This window comes from Drosophila ananassae, assembly GCF_017639315.1.
Source record: "Drosophila ananassae strain 14024-0371.13 chromosome 4 unlocalized genomic scaffold, ASM1763931v2 tig00000054, whole genome shotgun sequence".
Taxonomy (NCBI): domain Eukaryota; kingdom Metazoa; phylum Arthropoda; class Insecta; order Diptera; family Drosophilidae; genus Drosophila; species Drosophila ananassae.
The window spans coordinates 937,370-962,139 of record NW_025319037.1 but is presented as its reverse complement, the minus strand read 5'-3'; the positions used below and the strand labels follow the sequence as shown (position 1 = coordinate 962,139).

General features: G+C 42.0%; 1 protein-coding gene and 1 pseudogene across 4 annotated transcripts in view; both read right to left on the bottom strand.

The window, feature by feature from the left end:
- LOC6494740 (glutamate receptor ionotropic, kainate 2) overlaps positions 1-24,770 on the bottom strand; it is a 374,202-nt gene that overhangs the window by 171,593 nt on the left and 177,839 nt on the right. The gene's annotated exons all lie outside the window — the stretch shown is intronic.
- On the bottom strand, positions 2,246-3,200 carry LOC26514717 (annotated as a pseudogene).

The following is a 24,770-nucleotide window of genomic DNA, read 5'->3' as shown; positions in this document are numbered from 1 at the left end:
AAATGGGAAGCCACAGCCAAGCCAACGGGGGGAGGACTAAGTTGCAGAAGTTGGGCGAAGCATTGCTTCACGGCCGTACTGTCCAACACAGCAGCATCAAGCCCCTCTAGATCCAATAATAAATTAAATTGAAAGTAATATAAATAATGTACTGGTAGGATATATTTAACATAAGAGCAAATAAATAAAATACGAATTAAAAAAAAAAAAAACTGTGTATAACCATATGTTTATAATCGTGACCGTGACATGTTTTTGCAGCTTTTGTGCAGGCAAAATGAGCATGCGAACAATTTGGGGGGAGTTGTAAATTTCTTGAAAAAATACGAATGGGCTAGAGGGCTCATCCCAGATTTTGTTCGTTTTGTTCGTCTGTTCATAACAATTCCACTCATTTGAACAGGATGACCTGTTCAAATGAGAGAAGTTTTTCGGTCCTTCGTCGACTGAAAACATATTTAAGGTCGACAATGTCACGAAATCGGCTGAACAACGTCGCTCTTCTACATATTTATTCAAATATGACCGACGAGCTCGATCTGGAAAAACTCGTAAATGAGTTTATTTCGCGTAATTCAAAGCGTACTAGTGTTTTTGCTCTGCGCAAATAATTTTGTTTTTGGAAAATGACACGATTTTCATGTTTTTGTTTACGTTTATGTAGATTTATTAATATAAACATCTATGAAAATTATATCACAAAAATTTTTCTTGATCCTCATACGCTTTGCTCTTCCTCTAACCCCCTGGAACTTCAAGCAGTAGTATTGATGGACACCGTCAAGCAAGAGCACTGTGTGCCGATCAGCAGCTGCGTATTATGGATGGATAAGCAGCACCCACCGGAGATACAAGCAGTTCGTCGGTAACCGGGTGGCGGAGATCTTGGAATCCACGTCCCAGTGGAGATGGATTCCGTCTGGCGAAAACGTGGCAGACGACGCGACGAGGCCGCGTCAACCATCGGAGCGATCCGGCAGAAGTTCTGGATTACGAACTTACGGAGGCTGCTACGAAGCAACGTTTGCAAGCTGCGAAGGGCACGACCAACTCAGCCCGAGATGGATTCCCTACCAGAGGACCGGCTGGAGGCCAACGAATGGCCCTTTAAGTTTACCGGATTGGACTATTTATGGACCGCTATTTGTGACGGTAGGACGAGCTGTCGTCCAAAGGAGTCGAATGGATCTTCAATTGCCCGGCGAACCCAGCTGAGGGTTGCGTCTGGGAAAGGATGGTGCAGTGCGTGAAGAAGGTGCTAACGCACACGATGAAGGAACTTGCGCCCAAGGAGCACGTACTGGAGAACCTGCTGATTGAGAGCATAGTAAACTCTCATCCGCTCACTCATCTACCAGTGACGGTGGACCAGAAGGCTCCACTGACACCCAACGATTTGCTGAAGGGAGCACCCGATGTCCCAAATCTTCCCAAGGATGACGGACAGGAGTTTGTGAGATGCACTACCAGGAAGCAGTGGCGCATAGCGAGGATGATGCGGGATCGATTCTGGAAGAGATGGGTGCATGAGTACCTGCCTACACTTGTGCGCAGGGAGAGAAGGTGCAAGCACGTCGAGCCCATTCGCCGAGGAGACCTGGTGTTCATCTGTGATCCTGCCATACCACGGAGGGAGTAGAAACGAGGCGTCGTAGAAGAGGTGTTTACCGGGAGAGATGGAGTACCTCATCGAGCGGCAGTGCGGACTAACGATCGAGCCAAGGCGATAATGCGTCCCGCTTCGAAGTAAGCTGTCCTGGATGTGGTGAATGCGGCTGCTTCACGGGGGTGGGGATGTCGCGGAACGGATTAGGGTTATCGATAGTTAGTCAAGTTTAAACTTAGCGCCGATAGAACCCAGTATTATATGTATCGGTAGCTTTGGGATTTAAGTTCATGTTATTCGGTCCCACTAAATAGGGAAAAAATAGGAGAACAATTTGGCGGATCAATTAAACCGATTTGCGCCATCACAATGAGAGGGAAGAGAAACTGCGGTAGGTTAAAAACTAAGTAGTTGTAAGAGCTAAGTAATCAATGTAACTCTTCCAGAATAGAATAAAACAACATCAACACCAACGAATATTGTCCAACACTAGAGTGTTTGTTTAAAGGCATTCCCCGTGTTCGGCCAAGCGGCGACAGAGTCAATTATTGCATCAGCCTATTGTCCGTTTCTCTTAATGTCTCTTAGGACAATTGTTTAGATTTACAAATAAGGGCTATTTGTATTGAGGTTTCTCTCTTAAGCCGAGGTTTGATAGAAAATCGATATTGATAGCGAAAGCAGTCTTAAATCGGGATTGAACCAAGCCTGAATAAAAATATAATTGTGGAGTGAAAAGTGGGTGTAGCATAAAGTCGATGTCGATGTTAAAGTAGAATGTATGAATGTATGAATGTAGAAAAGCGTTGGAAAGGGCACCAGACACACAAACGCATAATTCAAGGTTTGTTCAAGCTTTAGGGAATAGTGAATCGCATTGGCCACCATAGAAATGGCCAAGCTTTGGTATGGAAAGGTGTAATAAATTAAACCGCAGCGTATGGCATGAATAAAAGTTAGCAGCGGTAAAAAATAGAGAGCGGAGTAGATAGGTGCCTTTCTTTTGTCGCCCACATCCGTCAACTTGCTGACCACGGGGCGGATGAGAAACATGTTCAACACGCACAGAAAATAGAATACCAACACTATGGTTTGTAGTGGATAAACTGCTTCCTGTGTCACTTGACCCTTGTCACGTAGTTGGGACTGGGATTGTAGAACAACGTATACCAGTCGGTGAGCTTGCGCACCTCACAGGCGTGAAGTGAGCTTGCGCGGATGGGCGTACAACCGGAGCTCCCACATAGGCTCCATGAACAAACTCGCAAGAATTGCGGACAAGGCCACCTCAATGAAAGCGCTGGCGGTTAATATGAGCTGCTTCCGGGAAAACTTGCGATCTGTGGCATACATGTCGATGAAGAAACAATGCATCATCAGGGGCAGCATGGTCATAAAACCCAAGTACACCCAGGAGTAAGTGGTTAACTCGTCGCGGCAAGGCGAACAAGCAAAACTTTCGTTTACCCGCGACCCACGGGGGCAAACACCACAGCTGCTTCAGGTGTCATTCTCCAGCAGCGAACGTCCACAGTAGGCGCCCGGGCATCGTTCCAGAGCGTCGTACATTTATTGAATTTTATTTTGTATTTCTTTTACGCTGCAAGAGCGTCGCGGATGGGACTGAAGCGAAATTGCGGAAAAACTTTCTATAAAAACTTGCCTTAAGCCAATAAAACTGCTGAGTTCTCTAATTTTTTTTGGTATTGGGTATTTTTGGATTGCTGCTATTTTTTCTGGGTCTGTTTTAATCACGTTGTATTAAACTATATATCCAAGAGAGCTTGTTTCTAAAAAAAAAATTTAGATTTTTCTAAAGAAATTTTCATATTTGCTTCTAATAAAATGTTGATTATTTTGATTAGATCGGTAAAATGATCTTCTATTGAGTTTGAGAAAATTATAATATCGTCCTTATAGACGTGACAGATTTTTCCAACTTGATCTCTTAATATGACGTCCATTGCTCGTTGAAAGATTCTCGGGGGTTTGTCACCCCATACATGCTACTGAGCAAAAAACAATGAGTAGCTGTCAAACAATGTATCACATACCGGTGCCTACTATTATGGGAAATAGAAAAATTCTGTTAAGGGTTTTTCCCGGCAATTATTCGAATTTTTCATTTTTAATTCATTGCAATTCATTTTTATATATATAGATGATAGAGGACCTAGAAGAAGATAGCATCCTAAAACTAGGAAAATTGTCAATAACTGAGTTTTGTAACGAAGTCAACAAAAAAGCAAGAAAGAAAAGCTAACTTCGGGCGGAGCCGAAGTTGATATACCGTGCACTTGTGCCATTTCCGATCGTTCAGTTATAGTACAAAATTCAAAATTCAAAATTCAAAATTCAAAATTCAAAATTCAAAATTCAAAATTCAAAATTCAAAATTCAAAATTCAAAATTCAAAATTCAAAATTCAAAATTCAAAATTCAAAATTCAAAATTCAAAATTCAAAATTCAAAATTCAAAATTCAAAATTCAAAATTCAAAATTCAAAATTCAAAATTCAAAATTCAAAATTCAAAATTCAAAATTCAAAATTCAAAATTCAAAATTCAAAATTCAAAATTCAAAATTCAAAATTCAAAATTCAAAATTCAAAATTCAAAATTCAAAATTCAAAATTCAAAATTCAAAATTCAAAATTCAAAATTCAAAATTCAAAATTCAAAATTCAAAATTCAATTTGAAAATTGAATATTGAATATTGAAAAAATACAGACATATTTTCCATTATTTATTGAAAAATATGTCTTTTCTTGTGGGGGCCGAAGAAGTAGAGAGAACCAAGAAATTATTTTTTATCAGCCTTTACCAAGAATAGTCGGAAATGCCGAATCCGAAGTGTAGAGTGCGGGGCATAGAGACGAAAACGGCAATATGATCGTCCCGCTCTGGCACACGGAATGCTCTCTTTCTGGCATACTTATGCGAAAGCGCTGAGAGACAGATGCAAACGGAGATCAGGAATTGTCCCGTTATTGGAAGTTTTGGAGATTTTCTCGGTTGCGTAGCAACGAAGTTAGCTTATTGGCAGGTCGTTCATTTGAATTTGCGATAGAGAGAGAGCACCAGACATGAAATAACTGACCTGCGTAAATTGAACGAAGGCAGCAACCACGTGCTAAAGCAGCTTTGGAATTTATAAAATTTCCAACAGTGAGAGAATTTTTATTACAGTGGGAAAGCCACCTGTAGTGCGATCTCCACCGGCCGGTTAGCCTCGCGCACGTCGCGAAGCGTTTTCGCTCTTTTCATCAATGTGGCACGTTGCCACTGGCAAAAATAAGGCAACCAGTCGGAAAGGAAGGAAGTGAGGGGAAAAGGAGTGGAAAAAGATCGATTGTAAGAGGTCGAGTACACGTGGCAACCCATAAGCAGAGTAGGCTAAAGCAGCAGATACTACAGCAGCCAAGCTTGGGATTCACTCATCCTTGTGCCAGTGTGGCATTTTGATTTCCTCAGTTTCTTTTTGAGTTTTCTTTATTTTGATATGACGCAAAGGCATATGAAGTGTATTTTGATTTGATTTAGTAAAGATGTATATTATAATGGAATAGAAGAGTATTATCTGGGTCTGAAGCTTATGGTGATGCAGTTTTCAGGAAACTCTGAAGTCGCTTGAGTCTGTAGAGTACATTACTCTAGGGATACCAAATAGATTCACATCGCGGTATCAAGGCAGGGAGGGTAAAGACCAGGGGAGCGTACAACATCTCAGCCACCCTGATCAAGCGAAAGTTTTCCTGATCCTCAATACAACCCGTGTCCTTCCGTTTCCAACAGGTCCCAATTCAAATATTTGCCCGATTATTAACGAACAGTGAAGTGCACTTAAATAATTATTAGAGTAGAGTGGCGTTATGTAGGAAGCTAGGTAGAACCCACACCGTTCCGACGAGCTTAGAACCGAGCAACGCGAGAAGTGCACGCCCCCGAAACCTCCTACGCACCGGGGGTAAAGACGAACCGTCGATCCCAGGGTGATCGAGGCATACCGACAGTAAGCCCCTTCGCAACCAGGTTTTCTTTAACGATGTGGTAAAGCGAAAAGGAACAGCAGCGTACGAATAATTGCTTTTACTAACTGGATACTACATTCTATGTCGGATTGTCTCATTAGTTATTGATGGAATCCTGATTCCAAGTCGATTGTTGAAAAAAATTTTGCTTTTCCTAGATTGGCTAATATAACGCTTTGGTCCTGCATTGGGTATCTATCAGGAATTTTATTTTCATTTAGTTTTTGGAACGAAGTTTCTTATTTCGCGAAGTTTCGCGGTAAGAGTTTGGCGAAGGAGGGCTAGCCGAGAAAACCCGTAACGTTAAACGGCTCTCCGTCTTCTTATTCCTCATAGAGTGAGACGATATAACCATTTCTCATCACTCTCTCTCTCTCTGTCTCTAATTATCTCTTATTTGCAAAAATGCGACAGATGATTTTGAAATTGTAATTCATATCTTCAATTTTCTTTGTCAATCTGTATTTTTTCAATATTCAAAATTCAAAATTCAAAATTGAAAATTCAATTTGAAAATTGAATAACAAAATTCAAAATTGAAAATTCAATTTGAAAATTGAATATTGAATATTGAAAAAATACAGATTGACAAAGAAAATTGAAGATATGAATTACAATTTCAAAATCATCTGTCGCATTTTTGCAAATAAGAGATAATTAGAGACAGAGAGAGAGAGAGTGATGAGAAATGGTTATATCGTCTCACTCTATGAGGAATAAGAAGACGGAGAGCCGTTTAACGTTACGGGTTTTCTCGGCTAGCCCTCCTTCGCCAAACTCTTACCGCGAAACTTCGCGAAATAAGAAACTTCGTTCCAAAAACTAAATGAAAATAAAATTCCTGATAGATACCCAATGCAGGACCAAAGCGTTATATTAGCCAATCTAGGAAAAGCAAAATTTTTTTCAACAATCGACTTGGAATCAGGATTCCATCAATAACTAATGAGACAATCCGACATAGAATGTAGTATCCAGTTAGTAAAAGCAATTATTCGTACGCTGCTGTTCCTTTTCGCTTTACCACATCGTTAAAGAAAACCTGGTTGCGAAGGGACTTACTGTCGGTATGCCTCGATCACCCTGGGATCGACGGTTCGTCTTTACCCCCGGTGCGTAGGAGGTTTCGGGGGCGTGCACTTCTCGCGTTGCTCGGTTCTAAGCTCGTCGGAACGGTGTGGGTTCTACCTAGCTTCCTACATAACGCCACTCTACTCTAATAATTATTTAAGTGCACTTCACTGTTCGTTAATAATCGGGCAAATATTTGAATTGGGACCTGTTGGAAACGGAAGGACACGGGTTGTATTGAGGATCAGGAAAACTTTCGCTTGATCAGGGTGGCTGAGATGTTGTACGCTCCCCTGGTCTTTACCCTCCCTGCCTTGATACCGCGATGTGAATCTATTTGGTATCCCTAGAGTAATGTACTCTACAGACTCAAGCGACTTCAGAGTTTCCTGAAAACTGCATCACCATAAGCTTCAGACCCAGATAATACTCTTCTATTCCATTATAATATACATCTTTACTAAATCAAATCAAAATACACTTCATATGCCTTTGCGTCATATCAAAATAAAGAAAACTCAAAAAGAAACTGAGGAAATCAAAATGCCACACTGGCACAAGGATGAGTGAATCCCAAGCTTGGCTGCTGTAGTATCTGCTGCTTTAGCCTACTCTGCTTATGGGTTGCCACGTGTACTCGACCTCTTACAATCGATCTTTTTCCACTCCTTTTCCCCTCACTTCCTTCCTTTCCGACTGGTTGCCTTATTTTTGCCAGTGGCAACGTGCCACATTGATGAAAAGAGCGAAAACGCTACGCGACGTGCGCGAGGCTAACCGGCCGGTGGAGATCGCACTACAGGTGGCTTTCCCACTGTAATAAAAATTCTCTCACTGTTGGAAATTTTATAAATTCCAAAGCTGCTTTAGCACGTGGTTGCTGCCTTCGTTCAATTTACGCAGGTCAGTTATTTCACGTCTGGTGCTCTCTCTCTATCGCAAATTCAAATGAACGACCTGCCAATAAGCTAACTTCGTTGCTACGCAACCGAGAAAATCTCCAAAACTTCCAATAACGGGACAATTCCTGATCTCCGTTTGCATCTGTCTCTCAGCGCTTTCGCATAAGTATGCCAGAAAGAGAGCATTCCGTGTGCCAGAGCGGGACGATCATATTGCCGTTTTCGTCTCTATGCTCCGCACTCTACACTTCGGATTCGGCATTTCCGACTATTCTTGGTAAAGGCTGATAAAAAATAATTTCTTGGTTCTCTCTACTTCTTCGGCCCCCACAAGAAAAGACATATTTTTCAATAAATAATGGAAAATATGAATATCTGAGAATGCCTTTCGGGGTGACAAACCCCCGAGAATCTTCCAACGAGTAATGGACGTCATATTAAGAGATCAAGTTGGAAAAATCTGTCACGTCTATAAGGACGATATTATAAATTTTCTCAAACTCAATAGAAGATCATTTTACCGATCTAATCAAAATAATCAACATTTTCTTAGAAGCATATATGAAAATTTCTTTAGAAAAATCAAAATTTTTTTTTAAAAAAAAGCTTTCTTGGATATATAGTTTCATACAACGTGATTAAAACAGACCCAGAAAAAATAGCAGCAATCCAAAAATACCCAATACCAAAAAAAAATTAGAGAACTCAGCAGTTTTATTGGCTTAAGGCAAGTTTTTATAGAAAGTTTTTCCGCAATTACGCTTATTTAGCAACACGACAAAAAAGCCGCTCAATCAGTTCAAAATTCAACTCCTAATCACTACTGGAAGATTTACAATTCACGAATCAATAAATTTTTTCAACAACACAAGCCATATAATTAGTACGACATTCCAGAAAATGTAATAACAATTTCGAGAGAATTTATTCAACCAAACATAACTGTTGGCCTCCACTGTACGTTAGAAGATCTATATATTTTACAAAAATCTCTAAAAAATCATTTTGTAAACAAATTTCGTTTTACAAGAATTTTTGTCCAAGACGTAGAAAATGAAGAGTATAAAGCTTTAATTACACAGGCCAACAGCAAAAAATCTCCACGTATAATTTCACTTTCTCCGTAACCTTTAAGCTCCCCTGAACCAAAGTTCAGAGCAAACATAGGTTCTATCACCCACAGTTTCCGCGGTACACCTAAGAGAAGAAATTGATTAAATTTTACCATATATTCAATTATATAGGCCGTGTAATTGCGATGACCATCATTGTTTTTAGTACATATCGTTTTTGAAATGTATGTGTACCAACTAAAATTAAAAAATGGTATCTGGCAGTTACCATATCTTTGGAATACTCATCCCAAGTTGAAATTTTCTACATTAATTTTTGGTCTTCTATGATTTTTACCCAAACATTTTTCTATGAAAAATTTTTATTTTCTTATTAAAATCAGAAGATCATACCATGTTTTAATTTTGGAATTAAGGGAAAACTCGAAATAATTTTATTGAATTTATTCTAGTTGGTTAAAAAATATTTTCGTCAATTAAATTGGAGTTTTTAATCTCATATTTTCAAAATGTCATAGCTATCTACAATTTCTGTAAAGCTTTACTAAACAAGCTAAACCTGCAATATATACGTTTTGAACATAGAAACAGTTTTAGATAGCCATGACTTTTTGAAAATATGAGATAAAAAACTCCAATTTTATTGACGAAATGTTTGGAAAATGTTTGGGAAAAAATCATTAAACCAAAAATTAATGTAGAAAATCTGAGATTTCAACTTTTGATGAGTATTCCAAAGATATGGTAACTGCCAGATACCACTTTTTAATTTTAGTTGGTACACATACATTTTGAAAATGATATATACTAGAAACAATGATGGTCATCGCCATTACACGGCCTACATAAATCAATATATGCTAAAATTTTATCAATTTCTTCTCTTAGGTGTACCGCGGAAACTGTGGGTGATAGAACCTATGTTTGTTCTGGACTTTGGTTCAGGGGAGCCTAAAGGTTATGGAGCAGGTAAAATTATGCGTGAAGGAAAAAAAATGTTGGAAATTGTCGGCCTGTGTTATTGAGGAGACTCATTGTCGTGCCCACAAAGAATGAAAATTACAAGCAAATAATAGATTACATTATTGACCACAATTATTTATAACAAGAAAGGAAAGCTAACTTCGGGCGGAGCCGAAGTTTATATACCCTTGCAGTTCAGTCGCAGTCCGCTAGGTGGCGCCACGCATCTTAATATATTAGATATGTAGCGGATCGTATATAGTCGGCCGATCCTTATGAAATTTGGCATATTGAATTATTTTCCCAAAATAGAATCTGTACCAAATCCCATCTTTCTAACTTAAAAAACATCAAAGTTATGCCAATTTCGATCGTTCTATGACAGCTATAGGATATAGTCGGCCGATCCTTATGAAATTTTGTACACAAGATATTTTGGTCAAATATAACATGTGTGGAAAGTCCCAACCCTCTAACTTAAAAAACACCAAAGTTATGGCATTTCCGATCAATCAGTTATATGGCAGCTATAGGATATAGTCCACCGATCCCGGCCGTTCCGACTTATATACTACCTGCAAAGGAAAGAAGGGTGTGTGCAAAGTTTCAACTCGATAGCTTCAAAACTGAGAGACTAGTTTGCGTAGAAACGGACAGACGGACCGACGGACAGACGGACATGCTCATATCGACTCAGGAGGTGATCCTGATCAAGAATATATATACTTTATAGGGTCGGAGATGTCTCCTTCACTGCGTTGCACACTTTTGACCAAAATTATAATACCCTCTGCAAGGGTATAAAAATTAAAGAATATATTAAAAATTTTACAATATGCAACCAAAACAAATAACAGACATCCAATAGAAATACCAATAGGCGAAGCACCGATACCAGTTAATGAAAGTGAAAATCTTCAAAAGATATATTTTACGCAGACAAAAAAAACACCATACTTGCATCGACGCATATCCAAAGTTTCTAACCAAAAAAGATATTGAAAATAAATCTTTTTTTTTATGCGGTTCCCACTGCATATGTTCAGCCCACCTCCTGTCCAACCGACCGAGGGACGCTGCCGCGTGACGTACGGCTCGAATCGCGGGAATAGATCCGAGATAGTTAAGCGAAAAGTAGGAGAAAGATATCACGAGGAAGAGTGTTGCACAGATAAGGCGGTTAATATAAACGATTTAAGATTGTTAGTAGAGCAAGGTGACAAGATGTGGTAGAGATAATACCCTGAACGGATCGTGTGGGGCAAATGTCGAGCTACAATGGCTGAGGAGTAGAGGACGAAAGTTTCTAGTCCTTCTACTAGGAACGTTAAAATTTAAACGTGTTAGTAAATGCTGACTGTCTATATTTCCATAAATAAGATTATATAGAAACATGACACCCAGCATCGTTCTACGGTTTGTTAATGATGGTAAGTTGATTTGTAAAAGTCTACTACAATAAGAAGGGAGGTAAAGATTTGCATCCCAATTAAGTCCCCTAAGCGCAAAAGTAAGGAAGTTTTTTTTGTAAAGATTCAATGTGATCTTGGTGTACTCCATATTGAGGACTCCAGACACACGATCCATACTCAAGAATCGGATGGACCAGTGATGTATATAACGTTTTAGTTATGTATGGGTCATTAAATTCTTTTGACAATCTTTTAATAAAACCAAGCACACCCATAGCTTTATTAACCATGGTAGATATATGGTCGGTAAATTTAAGTCTCAAATCTAATAGGACACCTAGATCGTTAACCTGATAATCGTTCCTTTTAATCGTTCTTAGGCATTCCCATAGACATAGTACATAGCCTGATGAGGACTAGATCGGTAAAAAGACATGAGTTTACATTTCGATCCATTAAGCTTTAGGTTATTTGCTAAACACCAATTTTGAAGTTTATCCAAATCGGATTGAAGTCTAGACTGGGCGCTAGTGAATTTATACTGAAAGCATACCTTAACATCATCAGCGTACATAAGTACAAGTGAATTAGTTATGGCAAGGGGCAAGTCGTTAATAAGCAATGTAAAAAGTAGGGGTCCAAGATGGCTTCCTTGGGGCACCCCCGATGTAGCGCGAACTAAACGCGAGGTAACATCTTTAAAGAAAACACTTTGGGTTCTCCCTGATAAGTAGCTCGAAATCCACATAAGAAGATAAGTTGGGAGTCCCAAAAGACTGAGTTTACTTATAAGAAGCGAATGGTTAACAGAGTCAAATGCTTTACTGAAATCAGTGTATATGACGTCTGTTTGTAAGCCATTCCGGAAGCCATCCGTGATAAAAGATGTTAGCTCCAATAAGTTAATAGTGGTGCTTCATGAAGCCATGCTGGCACAGAGTTATTATTGAACTACATAGGTGTTGCAAATGTGGAGTGATAAGTTTTTCAAAAAGCTTTGGAATTGCTGACAATTTCGAGATGCCTTATAATTAGAAGCGTCGGATTTTTTCCCTTTTTTATGCAGCGGAATAATGAAGGATTCCTTCCACATAAGGGGAAAGATCGAAGTTTCCAGCGATAGATTAAAGAGTTTAACAAGCGGTTTGCACAGTGCCTCGGCGCAGTACTTCAGAACACAGCCTGGTACTCCATCAGGGCTTGGCGAATACACGGGCTTAACCTTAAGAAGATCTGATAACACACCACTTTGATCAAAAGATGGGAAAAATATAAGGTTGGCTGATATGATATTATAAGTGTAAGGCTGAGCTAAACTGTGCAAAGAGATCGGCCATTGCCTGATCAGTGTTCGCATAAGAGTTCTCAAACGTAAGCAGTGGGGGAAAAGATACATGTTTACGCTTAGTGTTTACAAAGTTATAAAACTGCTTCGGATCCTGAGTAAACTGAATCCTGCAGCGGCGAATATAACTCCTATAACATTCTGCGTTATGGTCGGTGAAATTGGACCGAGCTACTAAGTATCTAGAATAACTAACTGTACAGCCAGATAATCTATGTTTATTTAAAAGTCTACTCATACTATTCTTAAAGTTGTTAAGATGCCTCGTATACCAAGGCGGATTCGTTGAAGCGGATTTAATTTAATAAAGTCAGCCTTACGAAAGAAACGAACTTTATGAGATTTAATTGTAGACTTAAGGTCAATTAAGGAGTTGTTTTCAACTGAAAGCTCAAGAGTGGGATGATATGGATCCTCAGGGTCAGAAAGGGGCAAAGTTCTGGAAAGAGAAATTCCATCAGGATCAGAAACGAAACATAAGTCCAGCAGCCGACCTAAAGAATTTCTAACGTGGTTAATTTGCCCGAGTGACATGTCAAACATGCCACTGTAAAGACGGTGAATTTTCAACATTTGACCATATAAGTTCTGGGATATTAAAGTCACCCAGAGCTATCAGCTGGTCACCATCAGACAGACGATCGAAAACCAAACGAATAGCGGACAAATGTTGCCAGTATGTTGGCGGTTCGGACGAAGGTGGTATGTAAGAACAGGTAACATACAAAGATTGATCGGACAAAGTGATTTTGATGCAAAGGAATTCAATGTCACCAAACTCTTGTGATTTTACCTCTTCAGAAGCGAGTTTGGAGTCTACAGAGATTAACAATACTCCTCCTCTTCGCAGAGTTCTATCACATCTAAAAGTGGTGTACCTACTAGGAAAAACTTCGGAGCTTAAGATCTCCGGCTTTAACCAAGTTTCTGTAAGTACAATAATGTGAGATGCAAAGAAAGAACTATCAGAATACAGTTTGGGAGTTTACTACGTAACCCTCTTGTATTCTGATAGGTAAGTGTTAGAGAAGACATTAGTTTTTTAAAACAGAGGAAGATAAAGTGGAAGGTTGGTCAGTGGCCGTAAAATGTGGGAGTTTTACACCCCCAGGTTTGGTTATTTTTTTTTTCACCGTACTTGGCTGATGTTCTTGGACGAAAATATTCTCTGGCCAAAAGCTGGCGGAACAAATCGTCTTGAACATCTGCAAGGGCACACGTATTTTGAAAGATGACGTGTGCCTGGTGTATGAATATTTAAATTTTGTAATGTCCACCACCTTTATGTCGACTTTTTTTTTGGCTTTGATGTAAGCCGAGATATCAATCTCAGAAGTATCAGGGGCAAGCCGGGAAACAAAAACATATTTCGATGGTGGGATCACCTTCAAGGATTTTGGTGCCGCCGCAACTAGTACAGCGGCATCAGTACGTACCGGGGGTCCGGGCGGTTGATTGCCCTGTTTGGTGACTGTTACAGGGGTTTGAATTATTAGGTCTGGGATCACTTGAAGCGATGCCACTGAGGACATATCGGACAATTGCTCATTAATCCTGAGATATTCGGAAGCCGAATTTTTCTCAGGTTCGGCCCTTGGGGTAGCCAGAGATATAAGCGGCTGCATAGTTGTCGGCTGAGTAGACTGAAGATTATTCGCCACAAGCACCTCACTAAAAGATTATTTCTTACGCTTTGGAGACTCGAGCTTTGTATCGAGCGCACAGAGTTGGTCATTGATTTTTCGAAAACCACTAATCAACTCCTGGAATCCGCTTTTAGTCTGCCTCATGAACGATCTCATTTCGTCCTGAACATCACGACAACCGTCACAGCAAAAGTGGAGACCAGACCTACGTGAGATTTCATCCGAAACTGAGGCTGTGAACCCGGCAAACTTATCGTGTAAAACGTTTTCACAGAGCCAGCAATGGATGGTAGGCTGGGAAGACGAGATTGTCTTATTGCAAGACTTCTAAAATTGAAAATAAAGTATTAGAAATCCTACAACATTATCCTTTGGCAAAGATAGGTATGACGGACAATGAACCAAGTTTCACATCAGCACAATTCAGATCATTCATAAGCAGAAGTGCCCTAATAACACATTTCGCTGATCCAAGACATAGCATATCCAATGGGACAATTGAAGGAGCACATTCAACACTTACAGAAATTGATAGGTGTCTCAAAGATGAATATAATCGTACAGATTATTCCGAAATAATTATAAAAGCGGCTAGGAGTATAAACAAAGTATTAACTCGGTCACTAATGAAAAACCGTTTGATATTTTATATAACGAAATAATATTATATAACAAAATCCCAGTTACACTCCAACAGGCTCAAACTAATATGCTTGGCACCCATAATAAAAATAAAAAACAAAACACATATAATGTAGGAGAAATCATATACGAGAAAAAATATGGGGAGAGAAATAAACTTAAACCAAGATACAATAAACAAGTAGTTAAAGTAGACAAAAAAAATAAAGTAATAATAAATAACAAGAATAGAATAATTCACAAAGATAATATTAAGTTTTAAAATCTTTTTTCCCCTTAATATTATCTTTGTTTCCCCTTAATATTATCCCCTTAATTTTTTATCCCCTTAATCTTTTTTCCCCTTAATATTAATATTTTTCCCCTTATCTTTGTAGATAATAATAGAATAATTCACAAAGATAATATTAAGTTTTAAAATCTTTTTTCCTATGACTTTTTTCCTATGTTATGAGCCATGACTTTTTGAAAATATGAGATGAATAACTCAACAAAATCAAAACAAAGTATAATCTATATAATATAAATGGCCATCACAACCCTATCGGGTCACAGCCTGTTGCACAATCTGCCTCCACGCTTTCCTGTCCTGGGCCCGCGCTCGCCAGTTGGTAACACCAGATGTAGACAGGGCTTCCATCACCTGGTCCTGCCAACGTATCCGGGGTCGTCCTCTCCTCCGTTTTCCGACGATTACCGCATCAAATACCTTACGAGCCGGAGCGTCTTCTTCCATACGGGCGATGTGACCCAGCCAGCGGAGTCTTTGAATTTTGACTCGGCTTACTATATCAACATCCCCGTACAGCTCATACAGCTCGTGGTTCCATCTGGTGCGATAAGCATCGCCAACGCAGATTGGACCAAAGATTTTGCGGAGAATCTTTCTCTCGAACACTCCAAGAGCAGCTGCATCGGATTGCACCACTGTCCAGCACTCCGCACCATATAAGAGTACTGGAAGAATGAGCGTCCTGTAGAGTGTTATTTTTGTCGGTCGAGAGAGAGCTCTACTGTTAAAGTGCCTACTGAGCCCAAAGTAGCACCTGTTGGCAAGTGTGATTCTCCGCTTAATCTCCAGGCTGACATCATTTGTGCTAGATATTGCAGATCCAAGGTAAATGAATTCCTTCACGGACTCAAAGCTATGGCTTCCTGCAGATAGCTGGGAATCAAGACGCCGCGATTCCCTGCTAGAGCACACCATAAACTTTGTCTTATCCATGTTAACTGCCAGTCCTACTTTAGCTGACTCTTTTTCAATAGCCCCGAAGGCTGCTGTAACATCACGCTTGGTTCGGCCAATGATATCAATATCATCAGCGTAGCCAAGGAGTTGGACACATCTGTTTGTTAGAATAGTGCCCGTCCGATGCACACCAGCCTTCCTTATAATACTCTCCATTAGAATGTTGAAGAGCATACAAGACAGCGAGTCGCCTTGTCTGAGACCACACTTGGTATAAAAGGTTTCAGATTGGTCATTTCCTACCCTGACAGAGCTGATGGTGTTGCTCAATGTCATCATGCAAAGCCGTATTAGCTTTGCTGGTATACCAAGCTCAGACATGGCGGCATATAGGCGATCTCGCCGGGGACTATCGAATGCTGCCTTGTAATCGACGAAGAGGTGATATGTGTCGATCTGATTTTCGTAGGACTTCTCCAGGATTTGGCGCAAGGTGAAAATCTGGTCAATAGTGGATTTGCCAGGCCTGAACCCGCACTGATAAGGTCCAATCAGTGCTTCGGCATGGGGTTTCAGGTTTTCACACAGTACGCTCGTAAGGACCTTGTATGCGACTGGAAGAAGACTAATGCCACGGTAATTGGTGCGCAACGTGGCATCACCCTTCTTCAGGATAGGACAGATCATGCTGTGGTTCCAATCGTCGGGCATGCTCTCCGTAAGCCATATCTTGCTGATTAGTTTGTGCATGCTCCCTACCAACATATCACCAGCAGCCTTAAACAATTCAGCCGGCAGGCCGTCAGCACCTGCGGATTTATTGTTTTTAAGTCGTTGGATTGCATCCTTGACTTCGGCATGGCTTGGGGTCGGTACGTCCACATCAGTACCATAGATTGGGGTTTGTGGATCATACTCTCCATAGTCATCATGGCCAGAGCCAGCTAATAGACTTGAGAAGTGATCCCTCCATAACCTCAGCACAATCTCTGCATCTGTGATTAGGTTTCCGTCATCGTCCTTGCACGCAACTCCTCCAGTCTTAAAACCTTGGGTCAGACGCTTAACCCTCTGGTAGAAGTTACGAGCTTCATTCCGGTCTCTGCTGCTCTCAATGCTCTCACACTCACGCCTCTCCTGTTCTCTCTTCTTGCGTCTGAAGAGGCGTTTCTCATCTCTCCTCCTTGACCTGTAGACCTCGACAACAGCCCTTGTGGCCCCAGCTTGCAGTGTTCTTCCGTAGGCGGCGTCTTTTGCAGCTGTTGCGTCGCGACACTCCTGGTCGTACCATGGATTCCTCTTTGGGGTACGTTGGAATCCGATGACCTCTTCTGCAGAAGTTCGCAGGGAGTGGGATATGAGTGCCCACATATTGCTGATGTCTTCAGGTGTTGGAGTTGCTCGGCTCAGTAGGCCTGTGACTTGAGTGGAGAATGCATCCCTTGTCCGTTGTGATTGCAGCTTCCCGATGTCCAGCTTTCTCAACAGTCCTCGACGTGCAACCTTCGCAACACATAGCCGTGTGCGAATCTTAGCTGCAACAAGATAATGGTCGGAGTCGATGTTGGGACCCCGACAGGATCGCACGTCGAGTACGTTAGATGCATGCCTTGCATCGATCACAACATGATCGATCTGATTTCTGGTCAGTCGATCAGGAGAGAGCCATGATGCCTTGTGTATGTCCAAATGACGAAACCCAGTACTACGAACTACCATATTATGCGCTGCAGCAAAGCCTATTAATCTGAGACCATTGCTCGAGGTGGTCTCGTGTAGACTAAATTGCCCGACGGTGGCACCAAAGATGTCTTCTCGCCCTACCTTGGCATTAAAATCCCCAAGGAGGATCTTAATGTCATGGGAAGGACAGCGTCCGTAAGCCCGGTCGAGCTCCGCATAGAAAGCATCCTTGGTGACATCGTCCTTTTCTTCGGTTGGGGCATGCGCACATATCAGGCTGATGTTGAAGAATTTGACAGTAATTCGGATCGTTGCAAGTCTCTCGTTTATTGGCAGAAAGTGAGAGACCCGGCGCCGCAGTCTGGCGCCTACAACGAAGCCACAGCCAAATTCATGCCGTTCTGGATGGCAGCTGTAGTAAATGTCGCAGTTCTTCTTCCTAAGGCAACCTTGTCCTATCCATCGCATTTCCTGGATAGCAGTGATGTCAGCCCTACATTTATTGAGGGTATCTGCTAGCTGTTGAGCAGCACCTGGTCTGTACAATGTGCGTACATTCCAAGTGCATACTCTCAAATCATTGTCCTTTTTACGTGTGCCATGGTCGTCAACTTTAGATTGGTTCCGTTCCGAGGCTTCATCTGCTACATTCACTGAAGATTTGTTTTCCGTGGGTGGATTTCAAGTCCTACGCCACAACCTAGTTTGAAGAGCTAGGACTCTCGTCGCGCGCTTTAGTTTGTCAGACAACGGGTGTTGAGTGACAATCCAGGGAGAACCACGTGGAGGTAGTGCGTCGGCTTGGGGAGAGCAGTGATAAGGATCATGCTGGCATTCACCAAGTTGAGTGCAATCAGACACTTTACCTTATATAATCTCCCCCATTCTCCCCCAAAGTATAATCTACTGATTTCAATAAAAAAAAAAAAAAAAATATAAATCTTCCATAGCAAAATAATTGGGAAAAAATCATAAAAGACCAAAAATTAATGTAGAAAATCGGAGATTTCAACTTTGGATGAGTATTCCAAAGATATGGCAACTGCAAGATACCATTTTTCAATTTTAGTTACACATACATTTCAAAAATGATATGTACTAAAAACAATGATGGTCATCGCAATTACACGGCCTGTATAATTCAATATATGGTAAAATTTGATCAATTTATTCTCTTAGGTGTACCGCGGAAACTGTGGGTGATAGAACCTATGTTTGTTCTAGGTTATGGAGCAGGTGAAATTGTTATTGATCTATATTATGGACAAAGCGTCAGCCACGACATTCGTAGTTCCCGGTTGATATTTGATAATTGGAGTAAAACTTTGTATAAATGAATACCAATGTTTCATTTCTATGTTTGGGATTTTGTCGGATATTGAATACGCCAATGGCTGATGATCTGTATGGATTTCCATTCCTACTACTCCGTTTAAATAATTTCTAAGATTCCTTAATGCCCAAACTATAGCAAATAATGCTTTTTTGTTAGTAGCATATGCTTGTTCGGTTTTATTCAGGGTTTTTGATATGAACGTTATTGGTTTGCCCTCTTGTGATAATACCGCTACCAATGCTATATTTGAAGCGTCTGTTGTTAGAATGACAACAGACCGTTAATTCATTTAAAAAAATGACCGTAGAGCGTTCTGTGGCAACTACGTCAAACTTGAACTCGCGGGAGTAGCGGTAGGTCCCGGAGTCGTAGTCAAAGAACGTAAATAGTCTGACTAAATTTACCTGGATTCCGCAAGGGACTGCTCGGGTTGGCCAGACGCTTGCTGTGATCAGGCTGGAATTGATGTGGCGTGCTTGAAGTCGTGGGTAGGGTTTCCTCAAGCACCGCTGGGATGGCGGTTCGGCTGATTCCTTATCCGCCGATCCTACTGGCGGTCCGTTTCACGGGAGCAACACTCGAAGTAGGTTAGATAGCGCGGGGTCTGCTGGTGGTCCGTTTCACGGGAGCAACACTCGAGCTAGACTGGTATGCCGCGGGGTCTCCTCGTGGTCCGTTTCACGGGAGCAACACTCGGACTAGTTAGGTAACGCGGGGTCTACTGGCGGTCCGTTTCACGGGAGCAACACTCGAACACAGACTGGTATGCCGCGGGATCAACTCGTGGTCCGTTTCATGGGAGCAACACGCGAAGTAATGAGGTGACGCGGGGTCTACTTGTGGTCCGTTTCACGGGAGCAACACTTGAAGCAGACTGGTATGCCGCGGGTCCTACTTGTGAATCGTTTTACACAGGATCACGTGATGTAGGTCGAATTAAGTGCCGTAGTTTCAACACTGAGTAACGAAATGATTGGCTCTGATTTCGCAACTGTCTTTATTTCAGAAGAATAACTCTTATATAAGATGCTAAATTATGCATCTAAGAAAGGATAAGAAAGGATGCAATCTAAGAAAGGTCAAAGTTCTGGACGTGCTAAAACTAAGGTTAATGCCAGGGTCAGAGACTCAGGTTGTTTGTTCATGTACTGCTTTCCACACGCATTTCGGCTTCGCTGGCTGGTTTCGGCTTGCCTCGGTCAGTCGGTCATTCTTCCCGCTGATCACGCTGATTCTGCTTCCGGTGCCATCGACTATTGCCGAGTTAGTAGGTTGGGTATTGGCTTATGGTTATCGTTACATTATTAATAGGCTAGTAGGTCTGAGGCTTGTATATTCTGACCTGCTGATGCATCTTGATGACACTAGGTGCCAACATGTATTGTGACCTGCTGATGCATCTTGATTGAGTAGTAGGTCTTCGCACTAGGTGCCAACATTCTCCCCTCCCATTGAGGTATTCAATAATAGGGCTGCTGTTTCGTTTTTTGCACCACTTTTAGTATCTCCGTTGATTATGTCGTTGCTCTTCTTTCGAGTTATTGGTCCTTATTCCGGCCGTATGAAATGGACCTGTCATGAGCGGGACTCCAACATCCAGAAGTTCATGGATGAATATTGTCGCAGCCTTCGCTTACGCTGCTCTGACCTCCACTTCTCGTACTATGGCCGCATTCTTCCTCGCCACGGTACCCCCGCCTCTCTAGGAATGACGGATCGCGATCTCATTATCGTCCAGTTTCGAATGTTTGGCCGTATTGCCCGACGGCGCCTTTCTCGCCGTTCGGCTTGGAGCAGTGAAGACAACCTTTCTACTGATAGTGGTGCTTCCTCGATGGGTACCAGTGATGGAGATGCTTCTTAGGATTACCTTAACTTAATAAACCCTTCTTATAACTATGTATGTCTTGCTTGCTTTTTACTGTGGGGTCTCTGGATCGTATACTTCAAATCTCTTGTACTGTCCATCTCTTGCCATCATGGCCAGCCCAGTTCGTTGTTCGACCAGCTGGAATTCTTCTCCTTGGGTTATTATCGTCCTCTGGTGATGGGTTGCTGAGGTGTCTTTCCTGGCACATCGCGTGTACCCTGCCCATGCGGCTATGAGGATTGCTACTCCTGACATTATTACTCCGGAGTATTGATGAACCAGATTCCAGTCTGCCTCGCTGTCCACATCTTCCTGTGCCTGCTTTGTCCATGTTTTTAACCCCTGCACCTCTGCATGTAGTTGGTCTAGCTGATCTAATGTTGCCTCCAACTATCCTTCTGTTGTCCTTATTTTTTCATGTGACGGCCACTCGTGAACGTAACTTCCTGACATCCTTATTGTTCCTGATGAGTTAAACTGCGCTCGCCCCAATAATATAATGGTCGGGCTTTGGATCACACAATGTTGCCTGATTGTCAGCTTGCCTACGCCGTCGATGGTGATTTGATCCTTTTCGGCCGAGCATACATAGGTCATTGTTATTGGCTTCGTGGTCCCAAAGATCCATGCATTCTGCTTTGTCAATTGAACCCAATAACTGGCCCCCTTGATTGGCTCTGGCTTACATTCCCTTGCCCGATGTCTTGATAGTGCCGCCATTGTACAAGGGAGTTGATGGGCGTCCGGGCCAAATAGCGTTTGCTTAAACTCGTATACCTTATTTCCGTTCGTCCCGCTGATACACTGACTAAGGTGTTCTTGATTGCGAAGTGGTGTTTCCGATTATCATCTATTGCTAGATATTTTGTTTCCGTCTTGGTTATCACCAGGCCTTCTCTCGTTATTTGTGGAATTGACTCCATTCGATATACTGTGAATTCGTCTTCTTCGACTAATGGAACACTTATATGGAACATTAGTAAGTCCTCGGTTTCTTGTACCCTCGTGGTCGCCAGTCGATATAAGTCTCGTGCTGTCTCACTTGTGATGGGTAATCGTCTTCCGGGCGGAAGGTGTGTTTGTATTTTTGTGATCACCTGTTTTACTTTTTCCACCGACACCAATGCAGGGCTCAATTTTCCTTCGTGTGCCCCGATTAGCACATTCAATACAGCATCCTGGACTCGACAAATGTGGCTTGCCACGTCGACCAATTCTGAAACTGCATGCGGAAGATACCGATCAGCCGCATGGCTTCTCACCTTGATTCTGGCCAGACTGGCTTCTAGGTCCTGCATCCTCTTCTGAGTTTCGATCGTCGTCCTCCGCATAATGTTGATGGTGGTATCTAGAATTGTCGTCTGGTTGTGTACTATTTTATGCGTGATGCTTTCTTGGGTTCTTAAGTTACCAATAATCTTTAACATCCGTTTGGCATATTGATCATCAAGTACTCCAAACAGCCCGTTCGCGATATTTCCAACGATGTTCAGTGCTCCGTGCTTTTGTCGTTGCTGATGCATTAACTGATCGGCATCTTGGATTTCCGCCACATCTTGTTGCAACGTTTGTATGATCGTGGGGCAGACCTCGTATGCCGTTGGGCACCATTGTTTCATAGATTGGATGCCTCGTTTGACTGTCTCGATCTCTCGTGCCAGTTGACTGAGATCAAAAAATGTGATGAGTGTCCATTCGGAAGATTTGATTGATATCCTATCGGTGGCTTCTATGGTCACGTTGTTGATTGGAGTGATGACAACCGGGTTATAAGCCCTCCTTTCAGGTGGAGGGGGTGTGGGCAGAGTCAGTCCGGGTATCACCCAGATGAGTATCATCACCCAGATGAGTATCATTGTTAGGACAAGCATATTTTTTTTTGGTTTTTTTTTTTTTTAGTGATTTGTTTCATTTAGTGATTGGTTTCTTCCTCCTTATCGTTGATTGGTAGCACCGCCAGTCGATGTATAGCACGGGTTATATTGCCGGATGTCGTCCGTATTTCTGCCACTCGGATCTCGCCTTTACCAGGATGGACTGCTACGATGCGTCTTCCTTTATTATAACCGGATCGCCAATTTTTACCGTCTTGCAACTTCTTGTCCACTTCGATCGATTCTGTAGCTCATGTAAGTACTCGTGGCTCCAGCCTGTCCAGAATTCCTTTCGTAGTTGTTCGATCCGCTTCCACCGAGTGAGTAACCCTGTGCGTCGCCTTGATTGGTGAATATCAGGTGATGCCGTTAGAGGTTCCCCATTCAGGAAGTGCCCTGGCGTTAATGTCAACGGACGACAATTTAAAATAGCTCCAATATCGATGACTATGGTTTCAAGTTCTTCATAAAATAGTGTGGCGGTATATAATGTTCGTTTCAGTAAATGCTTTGCTGATTTTACCGCGGCTTCCCATACGCCTCCGAAATGGGGTGCCCGAGGTGGTATAAACTTGAATTCTATGTTCAGATTTTCGCAGGTCTTGTGTATCAGAGCTTGTGCCTCCTCGGCGAAAATTGCTTCTTTTACTTCTGATAGTTCGTTGTAGGCTCCAACAAAATTAGTCGCGTTGTCGCTATAGATTTTCGATGGTAGTCCTCGTCGTCCGCAAAATCTCTTTAACGCCGCCAGGAAGGCTTGGGGAGTCAAATCTGTTACCACCTCTAGGTGTACTGCCTTGGTTGAAAAACAACAAAAGACTGCTAGATACACCTTATGTGGTCGTTTTCCTCGGATTTTATAGTGACTCCAAAAAGGCCCACAGTAATCCACCCCGCAATTCTTGAATGGTCTAAGTTGTTGAACTCGATCTGCCGGTAGTGGACTCATTATTTGATTCTACATTTTTGGTCGAATTCGGCAACATCTGACACAACTGTTTTTTGAGCCAGCTCTTTTCCTCTTAATGCCCAAAATCGTTGTCTAATGTTGCATAATAAGTGGTAGGGTCTGTTTTATCAGGGGTGATATTAGTGCCTGTGGGGGGGGCCTCGTAGCCTAGCGGTTAGTACGCTAGCTCGCTAAGCATGAGGTTGTGGGTTCAATTCCCACTCATGACAATTGCATGACCCTACACTTTCGGCTTGTAATATTTATACTGTGTAATACTGTGTATTTTATACTGTGTCCATAATGGCCTCTTGCTAGTTCAGCGGTAGCGTATTTGCCTTCCAAACAAGAGGTCGTGGGTTCGATCCCGACCCCCGATAAATAAAAAAAAAAAAAAAAAAAATTATGAATTTTTATAATTTCGCATGATATTTATGAAAAAGTCAAAAGCGGCACTTCCAGATGTCGACAAGTGGCAGCCCCACTACATGGGATAAGTCGCGTCCGGCCAATCACCGGGCCGAACGAAAAAAACAATGATTACAAGAACAAATACAAGTGCAATCGAACCAAATGACACTCCAAAACCGATGACGACCCTTCGCATCTCGAAACGGACACGAATTGGACAATGGAACGTTAGGACTCTGATGGAGCCATCCAGATTGGCGCAGTTGGAGAACGAGATGGACCGACTGCAGATCGCAATTGCTGGCATCAGCGAGATGAGATGGAGTGGGAAGGGAGAAACAACAACATCACAAAGTAATCTAGTGTTGCATAGCGGAAGCAGTGATGGTGGACGAAATGGAGTAGGGATTTATGTGTCGAGGAAATTTAAGCAGACACTTATCTCCTGGAACCCCGTCTCTGACAGAATCATCACCGCCAGATTCCGATGCAACGCCAGGCACATCCCCATCGTGCAATGCTATGCCCCAACAGAAGACGCCAGCGATGACATCAAAGACGACTTCTACAACGCACTCATCTCATCTCTCAACAAGGTCATAAGAGGCGACATCAAGATTCTCATGTGGGTGACTTCAATGCGAAAGTCGGCCCCAACAACACCGGATTGGAATCAATCATGGGCCGGCATGGTATCCGCACGCGAAGTGACAATGGAGACAGGCTGATCGACTTATGCCAGACCTTCCAGTTGGTCATTGGAGGA